The sequence below is a fragment of the Bidens hawaiensis genome, unplaced genomic scaffold (assembly GCF_021521415.1).
Source record: "Bidens hawaiensis isolate Kalapana, Puna unplaced genomic scaffold, B.hawaiensis_p1.1 tig00030599_1, whole genome shotgun sequence".
Classification (NCBI taxonomy): domain Eukaryota; kingdom Viridiplantae; phylum Streptophyta; class Magnoliopsida; order Asterales; family Asteraceae; genus Bidens; species Bidens hawaiensis.
In genome coordinates, this window is record NW_027495116.1 from 19,047 (window position 1) to 33,743 (window position 14,697).

At 34.6% G+C, this 14,697-nt stretch overlaps 2 pseudogenes across 2 annotated transcripts; both read left to right on the forward strand.

The window, feature by feature from the left end:
- The first annotated feature begins 464 nt into the window (after positions 1 to 464).
- Positions 465 to 3,363, forward strand: LOC143580776 (F-box/FBD/LRR-repeat protein At1g13570-like; annotated as a pseudogene). The gene is made up of 4 exons (XR_013143721.1): positions 465 to 594; positions 1,829 to 2,625; positions 2,771 to 2,938; positions 3,012 to 3,363. The product of XR_013143721.1 is annotated as an F-box/FBD/LRR-repeat protein At1g13570-like (transcript).
- A 1,815-nt stretch (positions 3,364 to 5,178) lies between these two features.
- LOC143580773 (F-box/FBD/LRR-repeat protein At1g13570-like) lies at positions 5,179 to 7,805 on the forward strand (annotated as a pseudogene). Its single transcript, XR_013143720.1, has 4 exons — positions 5,179 to 5,305; positions 6,118 to 6,886; positions 6,968 to 7,135; positions 7,214 to 7,805. The product of XR_013143720.1 is annotated as an F-box/FBD/LRR-repeat protein At1g13570-like (transcript).
- Positions 7,806 to 14,697: the final 6,892 nt, after the last annotated feature.

Sequence of the window (14,697 nt, forward strand, 5' to 3'; positions counted from 1 at the left end):
ATGAGATGTTATAACCCATTTAAAGACTATCCGGGTTTGGTGAGACCCAAACCCACGAATTTGGGTCAAATACATGAGAAGCCTCAATTTATAAATCAAACAATCTGGTGGCTCTAGAAAATGGGGGGGAATAACCTGAGAGTGACACATAGGATTTTATGGTAGACAATTATATAGATAGTTAGATTTTACGTATAAAATTCTCAATTTTAACCGATTTTGTACAAATGGGGATTAATCGGCGACAAATCAGTGTGGTAAAGACTAACGATTAATCGAGATTTTTTCAACACTGGTTATGACAATGAAAGATTTAAACTAGATTTTGCAAGGTTGTTAATACGAATCCTGACCTCATCCAGGTTTTTATCCCACCTGTATGAGTTTTCCAAGTATGGTTGTTTGGAGTAGAAGTCAGCTTGTGCCCGGTTAACACAACATATAAATAAACAGGTGAGAGTGTGAGTGAGTGAGTGAGTGAGTGAGGTTTCGTCTTTTGAACTGAAGGCATTCATCATCTCCAATTACACGCAGGAAATACAAATTCAACTCATCGGAGACTGAATCTGCTTTGTTTCTTTCATTCATTCAAAGGTTTGTAAATCTAGGGTTATAAAAATTGGGGAAATTAAGCTAGCTAAGCTTGCTTTCTAGGGTTTGTTTATAATAATATTGTTTGTTACTGCAGTTTTAAATTCACTTTACTGATTCTAATGTGTGCCATCTTTTAGCTGAAAATGTCATTATACAACTACTTTTATTTATGCTCATTAGTGTGTATTATCTACAACATATATTTATTTGTAGGCTTGTAAACGGACCGAACAAACACGAGCAGGGGCATGTTCTGTTCGTGTCCGTTTAATTAACTTTAACGTAACACGAATACCAACCTGTAATTCAACAAATTTTTGTGTTCATGTTCGTTTAAAACCTAAACAAACAGTTCACGAACACAAACAAACAAACTTAAACGAACATAATAGAATAAACATTAACGAATGCAAAAAAATTCTTGTGTTCATGTTAATTTGTTAAGAAAATGGGCATGTTTGTGTTTGTTTGTTTAAAACCTAATTGAATATTTCACGAACGTAAACGAACAAACTTCAAACAAACATTATTGAATAACCTCATAAATGAACTCAAATAAACATAAGTGACCAAACATAACCAGGTAGTTATAAATATAACTATTTAATTAGACCTGAAAAAAATCGATTTAATAAAAAGATAAAAATTAAGTAAAGATGCACTCGCTCATCGGACACAGTTTTGCGTGTGGTCTTGAAGCTGTATTCAGAACCTAATTATTATGTTTTTTACATTGAATTGTAAATCTCTTCTATACTTATATAGGTAAGGGTGCAAATGAGCCGAGCCGGCTCGAGCTCTACTCGTTTCGATCTCTATTTCTAAAGCTCGAGCTCGGCTGGTGAGTATTTTTTCAAACTCGAGCTTGGCACGGGCTCGGCTCATTTACTATATCTCAGTTTATTTTTATATATTTTTTTCAGTTATAAATTTTATATATGAGATAATATATATTATTTAGTTATTTTTTCATAATATTCAGTAGATTAATTAATAATTAATAAATATATAATATAAAAATTATGTTAATGAGAGGCTCATTTAGGCTCGCGAGTCCTTTCGGTCTCGGGCTCGCTAATTAAACGAGCTTACTTTTAGGCTCGAGCTCGGGATCGGGCTCGTTTAAGCTCGGTTCGATCGAGCTTTTTCACGAACCGATTCCGAGCAGCTCGGCTCGTTTGCACCCCTAATAATAGGTTTTATTCAATCGAAAATATGCATGTCTTCTTGGTAGAATAATGGAACTGGTTCACCGGAAACGTAAAGAATCCAAGTTTGCACCACAAGATTTCATTAGCAACATGCCAGACAACGTGGTAACATATATCCTGGATCGATTGCCAATACAAGATGCGGTGAGGACTGGTATCTTGGCGAGAAACTGGAGGTTTAAGTGGAATATGATTAGCCAACTGGTATTGGATGACGACTTCTGTGATTATTTATCAAAAACAAAAGGTAATATAAATAAATATTGGAGCATTTTAAGCAGTCTTCTTTTTCAACTTAATGGTACCATAACAAAGTTTGTCCTCCGCGGCAAATTGGATGATGGAAATATTAGTCTTTGGATTTTGTTCTTGTCAACAAGAGGAATTAAGTACCTCTCTCTTGTGCATGACGGTATACCACCCTTTAAGTTGCCTACCCATATTTTCTCTTGTTTAGAGTTGGAACATTTGAAACTTGCTAATTGTTGTTTCGATCCTCCGCCTACTTTTTGTGGCTTTCCAAACCTTTTGAGCTTTGAGTTTAGTGGAGAAACCCGTGAACCTGGGGAGTTTATTACTCGGTGTCCCTTACTTGAGAAATTGAAACTGTGTTATTCGGACAAAGTAGGCAAAGTAAAAACTAGTTGAGATTGCAAAACTTAAAAATCTCAAACTATTGTATTTGCAATCGTGTGATCTTTACACTACGAAAATCATATGTTCCTACAATATCTTTGAGCTTCTCGGTTCTCTTCCAAAACTTCAAGAGCTTCGTTTGGATTTTACAGACTACAACAGACTACAAGGTAATCTATGTTAAGTTGTGTCTTTGAAGTTTACTTTATAGAAACATAGTTTTATTATTATTGTTGTGTCTTTGAAGTTTACTTTATAGAAACATAGTTTTATTATTATTATTATTATTATTATTATTTTGTTTTTTTTTTAATTCTACTTTTGTATAGTTGACTGAATGTGGTGCTAAAAAGAAGTTTCCCTCCGCATTTCCCGCCCTCAAGGTTCTTCTATTAACAAGAATAGATTTAGGCAATGGTGTGAATTTATCATGTGCTTTTGAATTGATTAAGAGTTGCCCGAATCTGCAGACCCTTCGAATCTTAGCAAATCAACGTGTACGTATCAATCATACTATAATGTCATACTTATATAGTTTTTTATTTGAACACTAGTTGGTCATTGTTGCAGGATGCTAACCCGATTCCAATACCAGAGGTGGAATACAACACGACGACGCTTCGGAATGTGTTCTTTACATGTTTTGCAGGTTCAGAAAATGAAATGTGTTTGATAAAGTACTTACTTGCGTGTTCTCCTTTCTTAAAAAGGTTTTATATTTGTCCCTACCATCGTTTAGCACCCGCTGAACAGTTGAAGTTTACCACAAAGTTATTGAAGCTCCCTCGAGCCTCCACTGTTGCTGAAATCTATTTCGAGTATTTGTTGTTCTAGTCTGAACTAAAGTGACTTATGGTATTTGAAACTTTAAAACTGTTGTTTTGCGTGTGACATCTAGATTAATATCAGTACATTTGTCGGATGCGTGTTTGTTTTGTACTATTTATAAATATATACACTGTACATGCAAAGAACAGCCAGCGTACCGCCACTAAATCCCAAAAATAACAAGCTATTGATAGGGTATGGGGGTGCAAACGAGCCGATCTCGACTAGCGTCAACTCGTTTTAACTTACGAGAACTCGAGCTTGGTCTTTTTCTAAAGCTCGAGATCGGCTCGTGAGTTGTTTTTTCAAGCTTGGGCTGGACTCGTTTTATTACTTTTTTTAATAAATTATTTACGTTTATAATTTATATAATTCGAGAAACCTCAAACGAGCCTAAGTAGGAATCTAAACTAAAAGAAAATACACAATAACCGATTAACAATATCATATAACTGTGATTGTTTTAACACCGTTGTATATATGCAAATTCAATAGATTTAATTATTGTTGTAGCGAAATTAACACATGATTACTTAAAAAATATGACGGTTTGAGTCCACAGCTCATTCTCTGACTTTGATGCATCGAAATTACTATGATTAGCTAAGTTGTATCCATATGATTTTGATAATGTGAGTGAGATTACGCTAGATACCGACATGCAATGTACCATCGTAACATACTAACATGCAATATATAAATTTGCTTTTTGCTAATTTGATGGTATCGCCGAGCTTGCTAGAGTGAAGATTGAGACACTGAACAAACATATACGAGAGGCACTTTTCGATACTATAACTTTTAAAAAGGCATGTCTACCGAATTGAATAAACAGTACTTGTATAATTTGTGTTACAGAAAAAAGATAAATTTACTAATACTAGTATACTACTAATTTCTTAACATTTCCAAAAAGGTGAAAACAATGGATATGATTAAAATGTAATTTGTGTTATCATTACAATATTTAGTGATATATGACTTTCAAGTTATACTAAATAGATCACTTTATGTTATATTATCGATGTTTGTTGTTCTATTTGATCCTACCCATCCGATATGACTAGTTTATTATAATTTTCAGTCATAACATATCATGTCTATTTATATAATTGTATGAAAAATATAACATTTATGTAAATATTACTATTAATCCGGCTATATCTTATAGTCCAATGACATGGAGGTGATGGTTAAGGTTTGAAATCTTATGGACTCATGTTGAAACCTGACTCAATGGGGTTTTCCCACAGTGATGTATGGGGTTGTAAACGAACTGTTCGTGAACCATTCAACATGAAGTTTGTTTACGTTCGTCCGTTTACTAAATAAAAGAATACGAACAAGGAATTTTGTTCGTTTAGTTAAATGAACGAACATGATCATTTATATTAGTTTACGTTCATTTGTTTATGTATGTTAGTTAAAGGTTTGCTTTATATTTTTATAATCTTTTATTTGTAAAAACCAACCTAACATTTAAATTTTATTGCTTACGTTCAGTTTCTTTCGTTAACAATTGTTTAATAAAGTCTTGTGTTAACTATCAACAAATCCAACTAGTGTTTTATTGACATTATCAAAGTAAAACCATCGATTGTGGGATGATTAATTTAACTTTATATTTGATTAAGGTTATCACGTCTAATGTTTTGGATTATAAATGTTGTTATTTATCTACCTTAAATAGTAAATGTTTGTTTACGTTCATGAACAAGTTCATTTTCTTAACGAACAAACACAAACAAGTTTAATGCTAAACGAACATAAGCAAGACTTCTTTCAGTTCATTTACAAGCCCAATGGTATGTTTTCCTTTTAATAGTGTTTCTGAGTGAGTCAATTCTGAAACGTTAAAATTGATATTTTCAATTTCCATACAAGGTTAAAAAAAGGTTTATCATTCATGTCAAAAATGGTAATTTAGTATGCATAATAAGAATAAGAATAAGAATAAGAATAAGAATAAGAATTCCGTCGTCATCGTCGTTTCCGTGTGCCAAATTCACCGTTGATGATCCATCTTCATTTAACCGGTAACTCTCCGTTGGCTCTATCTTTATCATATATTGTTATTATTATTAATTGATATTATTAATCTGATTTCACGTATATGCATCCGTCCATAGGGTTTTACCATTTTGTTATTTTAGGGTTTCATATAAACCATTGATTATTGATTGCTAGATCAGATTAAATCATTAATTGATGTTTGTTCTGATTCCATTTTATCCCCAATTGTTTTTCATTTCAACATTTTTTTATGATTTTTTATGCTGTTACGATCCAACGGTGGTTCTGCGATGTGCGGTTCGGTGCGGTTTTGAGCTAAAACCGAACCGAAAACTAAAGTTTCGGTTTTTTGGTTTTTCAAACTATTTGGGTTGAATTCGGTTTTGCAAATCGGGCTAGTAATTATCGGGTCAAAGAGGTTTGACCCGTGATATTTTAAAATTGGGTGAAATGCTTTTTTAAAAAAATTATTATTATTATTAGTAGAATATTGTACATTTTAGCCTAGAATATTAAGAATTAATAAAAGATACTTACTTTTAAATGGATTTAATCTCATCCAAATCAATAAAACATAACCGATCAGCGTTAAAAGTAAAACAAATAACCAAGTTTATAAAAACATAAGCGATTCCCCGAAAAAGTAATTCACCAAACTGGTTTTTTCGATTCAGTTCGGTTTTTTCACAAAACCGAACCAAAACCGAAATATCGGTTTTAACTAAAAATCGAAACTTAACCGTCAGTTTCTATTTCGGTTTGGTTTTTTGGTTTCGAGTCGTCTTTTGGGCCCTACTGTGATCCCTTGATCACTTTTCTCTATGATTCTATGCAGTTTATGTTTAATATTTATCAGACTGATGGCATCCGAGTTCGCACCAGAAGATTTTATCAGCAACATGCCAGATAATGTGATAACCAATATTCTGCATCGACTGCCATTACTAGATGCAGTTAGGACCGCTATCTTGTCGAGAAACTGGAGGTTTAAATGGACTATGCTTAGCGAGCTCCCATTTGACGATATCTTCTTTTCGTATTTGTTAGAAACAAAAGATGAAAATACTTTTGGGATGATTGTAAGTAGAATTCTGCTTCATATCAACGGTGCTGTAACAAAGTCGGTCCTTATCCTCAGCGTATTGGATGTTGAAAGCATTCATCACTTGATTTTATTCTTGTCCAAAAACGGAATTAAGGACCTCACTCTTACAAGCTGGACTATGCCGCAACTGAAGCTGCCTACGCATCTTTTCTCGTGTTTAGAGTTGAAACGTTTGAATATTTGTGGCTGTCGTTTTAATCCTCCACCTGGTTTTCGTGGGTTTCCAAACCTATTGAGCTTAGAGTTACGTGCAGTACAATTTGGAGACTGTGACCTTGGGGAGTTTCTTACTCGGTGTCCTTTACTTGAGGATTTGAACTTGGGCTATCTTTCCTATACAGGCAGCGTGAAACTAGTTGATATTGCAAAACTTGTAAATCTCAAGATATTATTTTTGTCAGTGTCTCATCTTGAGGCTGCAACGACGTGTAACGTCTTTGAGCTCGTGGGCCATCTTCCAAAACTTCAAGAGCTCGGTTTGGATTTTCAAGACTGCAGGGTGAGCCTAAGTCGTTATTTACTGTATATTCATTATTTTGGGACAAAATCTTATGACTTTTTTTTAATCTCTTTTGCATAGCTGACCGAAGGTGGAGTTAAAAAGAAGTTACCGACCGCCTCTCCCTCTCTCAAGGCTCTTAAGTTTACAAGCCTAGATTTTGGAAACGGTATTGTGTTATCATTTGCGTTAGAAGTGATCAGACTCTTCCCAAATCTGCAGACCCTCGAAATGACAGCAATTCTGCAGGTATGTATCGATCACACTACTTGTCATATAATCTCATTTATGTAAAGTTTTGCATTTAAGTACTAGTTATTCTTGCAGGTTCCCGACCCGTTTCCACTTTCGATTCCAATCCCAGTTCCAGAGGTAGAGTACAACATGACGGAGCTTCGGAGTGTGGTGTTCAATTATTTTAAAGGTTCGGAGAATGAAGTGTATATGATAAAGTATTTCCTTGCACACTCTCCTTCCCTGAAAAAGATTGATATTCAGCGCAACTGGTGTCTACCGCCCGGTGAACAGTTGATATTTGCTAAGAAGTTGTTGAAGCTTCATCGAGCTTCCCGGTAGCTGAAATCGGTTTCAAGTAATTTTAAGTTGTTTTCAACTTCTTTTATGGTCCCATTGTATGATTTGATCTTGGAAACGGAATGCACTCTATTAAGTTTGAATCGTTTTGTTTAGACCTGGCGATTAAGGTAAATGCAGGTCTTACTGATTTACAAGATCTTGTATTTGGTTGTTTGAATGAGTAGGTATATTTAGTATGTAAAAATGGTTATTTTATGAATAATTGTATGACGCTTAGTAGATGCATTTTGACTCGTTGTTTGGTCAGAGTCAAACGTATAGTTTTGCTGAACTCACAGACATCAAAACAGCATCTAGAAGTCTAGAACGATGCATTAACTAATTGCAGTATGTTTTGGTTATTTTGTGTTTGTTTTGCACTGTTTTATTATACAGTGCATTATAATTTTTACAACACAATGTTTTATGTTTACAGTGTTTAAAGTTTAAACACTTGTTAAGAATCCTAAAGGATTTATTTAACTTAAATTGCATGTTATTCGCCTCTCTTGTGCTGATGGTACCTGTTTAAAATGATCTGTATATTTTCAATGCTTGGTTGGATGTAAAGGCAGTAGTACTTTGACAGGCTACAATCTAGTAAAGTAATATAAAGTTAGACCTAGGCATGTTCAAAACGGTTTGGGACTAGGAACCGGAACCGGTTCCTAACCGGTTCCTATATTCAAAACCCCCTTTTAAACCGGTTCCAGGCTCGAACCGGTTAGGGAACCGAACCGGTTCTCCCACCCTCGGACCCCTAACCTATCTAACCGGTTCTTACCGGTTCCTAACCCGGTTCCTGTACCGTAACCGGTTCCAACCGGTTACAGTGTAAAAAATTTTTTTTTTTTTCGTTTTTCGTTTGCGATTTGGATTCTAAACTACGATTCGTATTTGTATAACATGAAAAATAAAAAAAACAATTAACATAAAAATAAACAATTAACTGATGAAGAAAAGACAACTACTGAAGATGTTTGCCACTGAAGACAACTACTGAAGGTTGCCACTGAAGACAACTACTGAAGGTTGCCACTGATGATAACTACTGAAGGTTGCCACTGATGACAACTACTGAAGGTTGCCACTGATCACAACTACTGAAGACTGCCACTGATGAGGAATACTCATCAGTGGGAACAGTCATCAGTTGAATCAGTGGGAAAGCTGCCACTGATGACAACTACTGAAGGTTGCCACTGATGAGGAATACTCATCAGTGGGAACATTCATCAGTTGCGACTTCTTCCTCGGAATTACTTGTAGAAATGCCTTCTTGTTCGTCGTGCACTCGAACATCAAGTGGTGTTTCATCTTCGAGAGTGGTTACGTGTTGAATACGATCGATTGAGTCCAAGTGATCCTTTAAGCAAATGCACATCTCCACCGACTCCGAATTTAGTCTTGTTCTTCTCACCGATATTACCCTGCCACTAAGAGAAAAAGCGGATTCCGAAGCTACCGTAGAAGCTTGGACGGTTAGTAAATCACGGGCCATGGTGGCAAGAATCGGAAACTCGGTTTCCTTTACCTTCCACCAAGCCAAAACATCAAAAGTGCCATATTCCTCTTCGGATAAACCGGTAGAGTAATCATTTGCACTATACCTTCCTAGTTCGCTTGAAGGGGTGTTACCCCTTTGTTTTTTAGCCGTTACGTTGCGAACGGTGTTCATAAGGCTAATCATGGGATCTCGTACTCTAGTAGCACTTGAACTTGATGAAGACCCCCCCGGCATAGGCATGTGTATGTTTGACCCATATTTATTTAAATAAAAGTCATACATAAATTTAAAATTCAAGTTAAAATCATTTTTTGCCTCTGTTGAAAAGTTTGGGTCAACTTCATGCATATCTAAGGCTGAAAAAATTTCGTCTATCACACATTTAACCCCCGTAACATTTAACATTGGGTTTAAAGCGGCGGCGCAAGTAAAAACCGGTGGCAATTCAAGAAAGTATTTTTTTAATTTAAACTTCATTGGTAATATGATGTTTGAAAACATTGAACTTTTATTTTCAAATTCTTTAAGATTGTTAACGATTAAAAATAACTCCGAAAGAACCAAGGGACTTGTCGGATAATACGTTCCCGATAGTTTCGTAGTTGATGTTTTAAAAACTTCAAGAAAAGTCGATAAGTCATTGATAATTTCCCATTTCTCATTTGAAAAGGGGATTGCCAAATCATTCTCGGCAAGACTAGAATGAAACATTTGTAAAGTTTCTCTTTGTTTCAAAGCACTTTGAAACATTATGCAAGTGGAATTCCATCGATGAGGTACATCCCAATTAGCTCCCAAAGCTTTTCTTCCCGTATCTTTACAAAATTTTCTATATTCCATTTGTCTTTTTTTACTTTTCTTAAAAACTTCATGTATCATTAGTCTAAAATCGTTTATAACCGATGTAACCTCATCCGAAGCAAGTCCGTCTTGCACGATTAAATTAATGATATGTGCAACACACCTTGAGTGAAAAAATACACCATTGCAAATCGGCGTATATTTAATTTTAATTTATCAACCGCCGATGTATTATTCGACGCGTTATCAAATGCCATTGAAAATATTTTATTTTCTAGTTTATAAGTTTTTATAACATAATCTAAAATTTCAAACAAATTATCTCCCATATGTGGATACTCAAAGAGTTCGAAAGCAATGGTGCGTTTCATCATTTCCCACGATGACGGGTCTACCCAATGAGCGGTGACACAAAGATAAGATTTGGGTAGACCATGTGGAGCCGACCAAACATCACTAGTTAAGTTTATTCCCGTATTTATATTTTCAAAATATGCAATTAGTACCTCTTTGGCCTTCTTCCACAATTTTAAACAATAACGTTTAAGAGTATGACGACTTACGTGAGTGTATTGTGGTTGAAGCGTATCTCGAATCATGGCGGTTAAGCGAGGGTTGTCGAAGTGGCTAAACGGCAAAGCTTATTGAATCACAAACTTCGCCATACGATCTTGAACTCGATCAATTTGGTATGTAAATATTCCGCCTTCACTATCCATTTGCGTTTGTTGCGAATCGACGTTCTTTTTCAACGCCTTGCAATACGGTTTTTCGATGTGTTTCTTCAAATTTGAATTCGAAAGTGGGTTTAAATAAATCCCACAAAACTTGCACCGAGCCTTCAATGAATGGTCACTCAATTCAACCAAATCCCAATTGCACCAAATCTCTTGATTACGATTATGAGGTACAATACGAACGAAACTTGGTTCGGCGTTGGAACCTTGACCAACCGATGATTGTGAGGCAGCCATAACAACAAATATGAATATAGAAGAAGAGAAAACAAGAGATTAGAGAACTCAAAACGTTGTAATAGCGTTTTTTTGTATTTTTTTGCGTTCGAGTTTGCGTTTTGAGTGTTGTGATGAACCCATGACACCAAATACCTATTTATACAAGTAGTGGGGTGCTTGGGGGAGCCAAAAACCGGCTATTTTTGACCCCAACGGTCAAAAAACGGCCAAAAAACGATTTCCAACGGCTATATTCGATCCAACGGCTAGAACCGGTTAGGAACCGGTTCCGGATGGTTCGGTTCTAGAACCGGTTCCGGTTCGGTTTCGGTTCCTACCCACCCCCACTCAGAAATGCAAGAACCGGTCACGGATCATCGGGTTGAATCAGATAGGGTCCGGTTCTTACAAAAAACGGGTAGGAACCGGTTCGGGTCCGGTTCGGGTCCACCGGTTCGGTTCCAGGAACCGGTTTCGTTGAACATCTCTAGTTAGACCATCAATAGTTAAGCGTTTCCCACCTCAAAACTCTCCCACAACCCTATGAACACCGCCCCCCTCAAGTTTTGAGCCAAGTTTTGGCCTCAAGCATTTTGTAGGAAACGCTGCTCACTAAATCGTCTAACCAATCAAGTTTTTTCCTACAAACTTCAACCAATGAAATATTTAAGTTATTTATATTTAATTTTTTAATTTATAGCAATTGAGTAATATCTGCAGGAGAGTTTTCCAACTACATTTTTTGGAAAACTCTTTATTGCTGATTGAGACACCACGTATCACAAAACACCCCTATGTGAAGAATTTGGACTATACATGATCTTATATAATCGCTTAATAAAATAAAAAAAGTGGGGTTACAAATTTTCAATACTTAATCGAACTTTATAATGTAATTTTCACTCTAACCATTGATTTAATAATACACTTTATTTAATAATAATGTAATTAACGAGTTTAGAATTTGAATGGGGTATTAACAAAAATATCAAGTTTGATTGAGAGAAAAAATAGGCTAAAGTTGGGAAAAAAAATCATTTGATTTGTCCGAATACATTTCATAAATAAGATCTTTTGTTTTCCAGACTTAATATTAACGAGTGGTTAAATTACAATGTTGTCAAGTGGGTATGGTCGATTATTAATGATTAGGTTAAATTATCACAATTAGGCCATTTTGATTTGGTGAAAGATATACTAGAATATCCAAGCAAATAGAAAAAGAATAAAGAGGAATGCCAATCAATACAAGCTATCTGCCCGTGTTGGATGATTTAAAAATCATGGAATGACATTATTTTTTATAATCATCTGTTTTCAATGTTTAAAGTGATGATTGATATCAAATCGACCTCATACTTAGACCATATTTATCAGACGAACTTTCACTAAAAAAAGTTTGTCACGTAATTGCCACGCAGGTGGAGGACATTCACTAACTTTTTCATCAAGAACCCTTAATGGTTTAACTAACGTTACAATTATTATTTATTTTCTATAAAAATAAATTGGTGAATGTGATTGGTTAAAAAAGCATCTGGCCGCACCTACCTTTGAATTCACGCCCACCATTGTGCTTGCGCGGTGCCCAATGGTCCCCTCTCCTCTACAAAATGGTGTTTGACACCGACTTAAGATGATGTAGCAGTTGGTTAACGCCCACTACACATGGTCTTATGAGTGAAACATATGAGCAAAATATCATGTTTGAAGTATTAGAAATTGTGTAATTTTAATTTTGTGAAGTTCACATTACAAAGTACTTGTTTTTAGATTCATAGCATGCACTTTCTTTTTTATATGTTTAGGCTTCTTACTACTTGTAAGTTGCTTTTCGTTTCGGCTTCTTTAAAACTACTCCAATACATCTTGAAAACAATCAAAGTTCCATATAATGCTCCGACTTGGTTCGGTCGTGAGACATTGAATTACCAACCCATTTTTCACTTTGTTTTTTTTTTAACTAAATTGTCTTTATTTCTCGCATGTTAAATTTTAATAATTAGTTTGCTATTTTTTTTGAATGAACTAATTGATTCTTGAGTAAAGTGCCATTTTGGTCCTTTTGGTTTGACAAATAATGCGAATTTAGTCCAAAAAGTTTATTTTTTGCATATGGACCCTCCACGTTATCCAGTTCTTGCCAATTACATCCAAATCACTAACCCCGTTAAATTTTATCGTTAAGTTAGGGGTAGACATGTCTTTTCACTCTTTCTTTATTATAATACTTATTTCAGTGAACTGCGGTTTTCGTCCCTCCGGTTTGTTCAAATTTGCAGGTTTAGTCCAGTAGTAACAAATTTGCAATTTTCTTCATATGGTTTTATTTCACTTGCAATTAAACCCGAATTCCCTAATCTCGTTAAGTCTGGTTGTTAACGCATTAGCGTGCCCCTCATGTGACGATCAGTTTTGTCGTTTTTCTCCCCAAATAAACCTCAGTCCTAATTCGAAACCCCCCTCACGTGAAGGACTGGGGTGTATTTGGGGAAAAAGGAAACAAAAAAGGAACAAAACAGTCACTCACGTGAATGGCACACTGATGGGTTTAACGATCAGATTCATTCACTGAAATATGTATTAAAATAAGCAAGAGTGAATAGATATGCCTACCCCTGACTTAACGATAAAATTTAACGGGGTTAGTGATTTGGATGTAATTGGCAGGAACTGGGAAACGTGGAGGGTCCATATGCAAAAAATAAACTTTTTGGACTAAATTCGCATTATTTGTCAAAGCACAAGGATGAAAATTGCACTTTACTCTTGATTCTTTATACTTTTCTATTGTACAAAACTTATCTTTAAAGAAATTTAACATTATTTATTTAAAAAGTAGCCGAAATTATTATTATTTTTTACTTTATTTAATTATTTATAATAAAATAAAATAAAATAATTTAGTTGTAGTATTTATAGTAACTTTTATATAACTATATTTAACCATATATCACATTTATTAATGTAATAAAAGAATTGGTATGGGTTGATTTGAGTTGTGAACGAGCGTGAAAAATTAAGTTTGGTTGGGTTGGGTTGTATAGTTGGTGGAGAAAGACGTTTTTTTTTAATAAAAAGTTGTGTTGAGTTTGATTGTGAATGGTAGAGATGACTGTAAAACTCAAACCCGACAAGACAACCCGAAACCTGACATAATTGGGGCGTTTGGGATTATTTTTGAATTTGAAATTTTTCTTGGGTTTGGGACAAGGTTGCGATTTGTAATATGCCCGATTATCTGATAACCCGACGACATAACTTTTTAGATTTATATATAGTATATTCTAAATATTTTAAATATATTATTTGTAGAAACTAATTTATGACAACTATTTATGACATTTTATTTTTATGGTAATAATGATTTGTAATCAGTTGTAGTTATTTTGTCAAAACCTTATATAAACCTGACGAGTTTAGAGCCGGGTATACCCAATGAGTATTTTTGACAAAACCCGACTGGAAACCAGATGGGAAAACCCGAAACCCAAAGGTTATTTACTTGATTAAAATCTTACGTATTTTTATAATCGGGTATGAGTTTGGAAATACCTAACCAACCCATTACTATGGGAGTAGTCTAATATATTGACTTTTTAAAACATAATAATAATAATAATAATAATAATAATAATAATAATAAAAAATTAAATTATAAATATACATTGCCAAAAAGAAAATAATAAATAAGTTTGTGCAAATAGTGATTAAAAACGAGAAAAATGTATTTAATAAAACAATGAAAACAAATACATACAAAAAGCGGGAAAATAAATAAGTGGTCGCCTGTTCTCTACGACGGAGTCAGTAACTCGCCGGAAACACGGTTTGTTTCAGGTTAGAAATTATATATGTGTTTGTTTACATAATAATATTAATGTTAATTGAAGGTTAATAAGGTTTGTGATTCTAGCTAGGGTTTTGGAGTGTTAAATCAGAATATTGAAGAGGTAGGTCCCAGCAAAGTC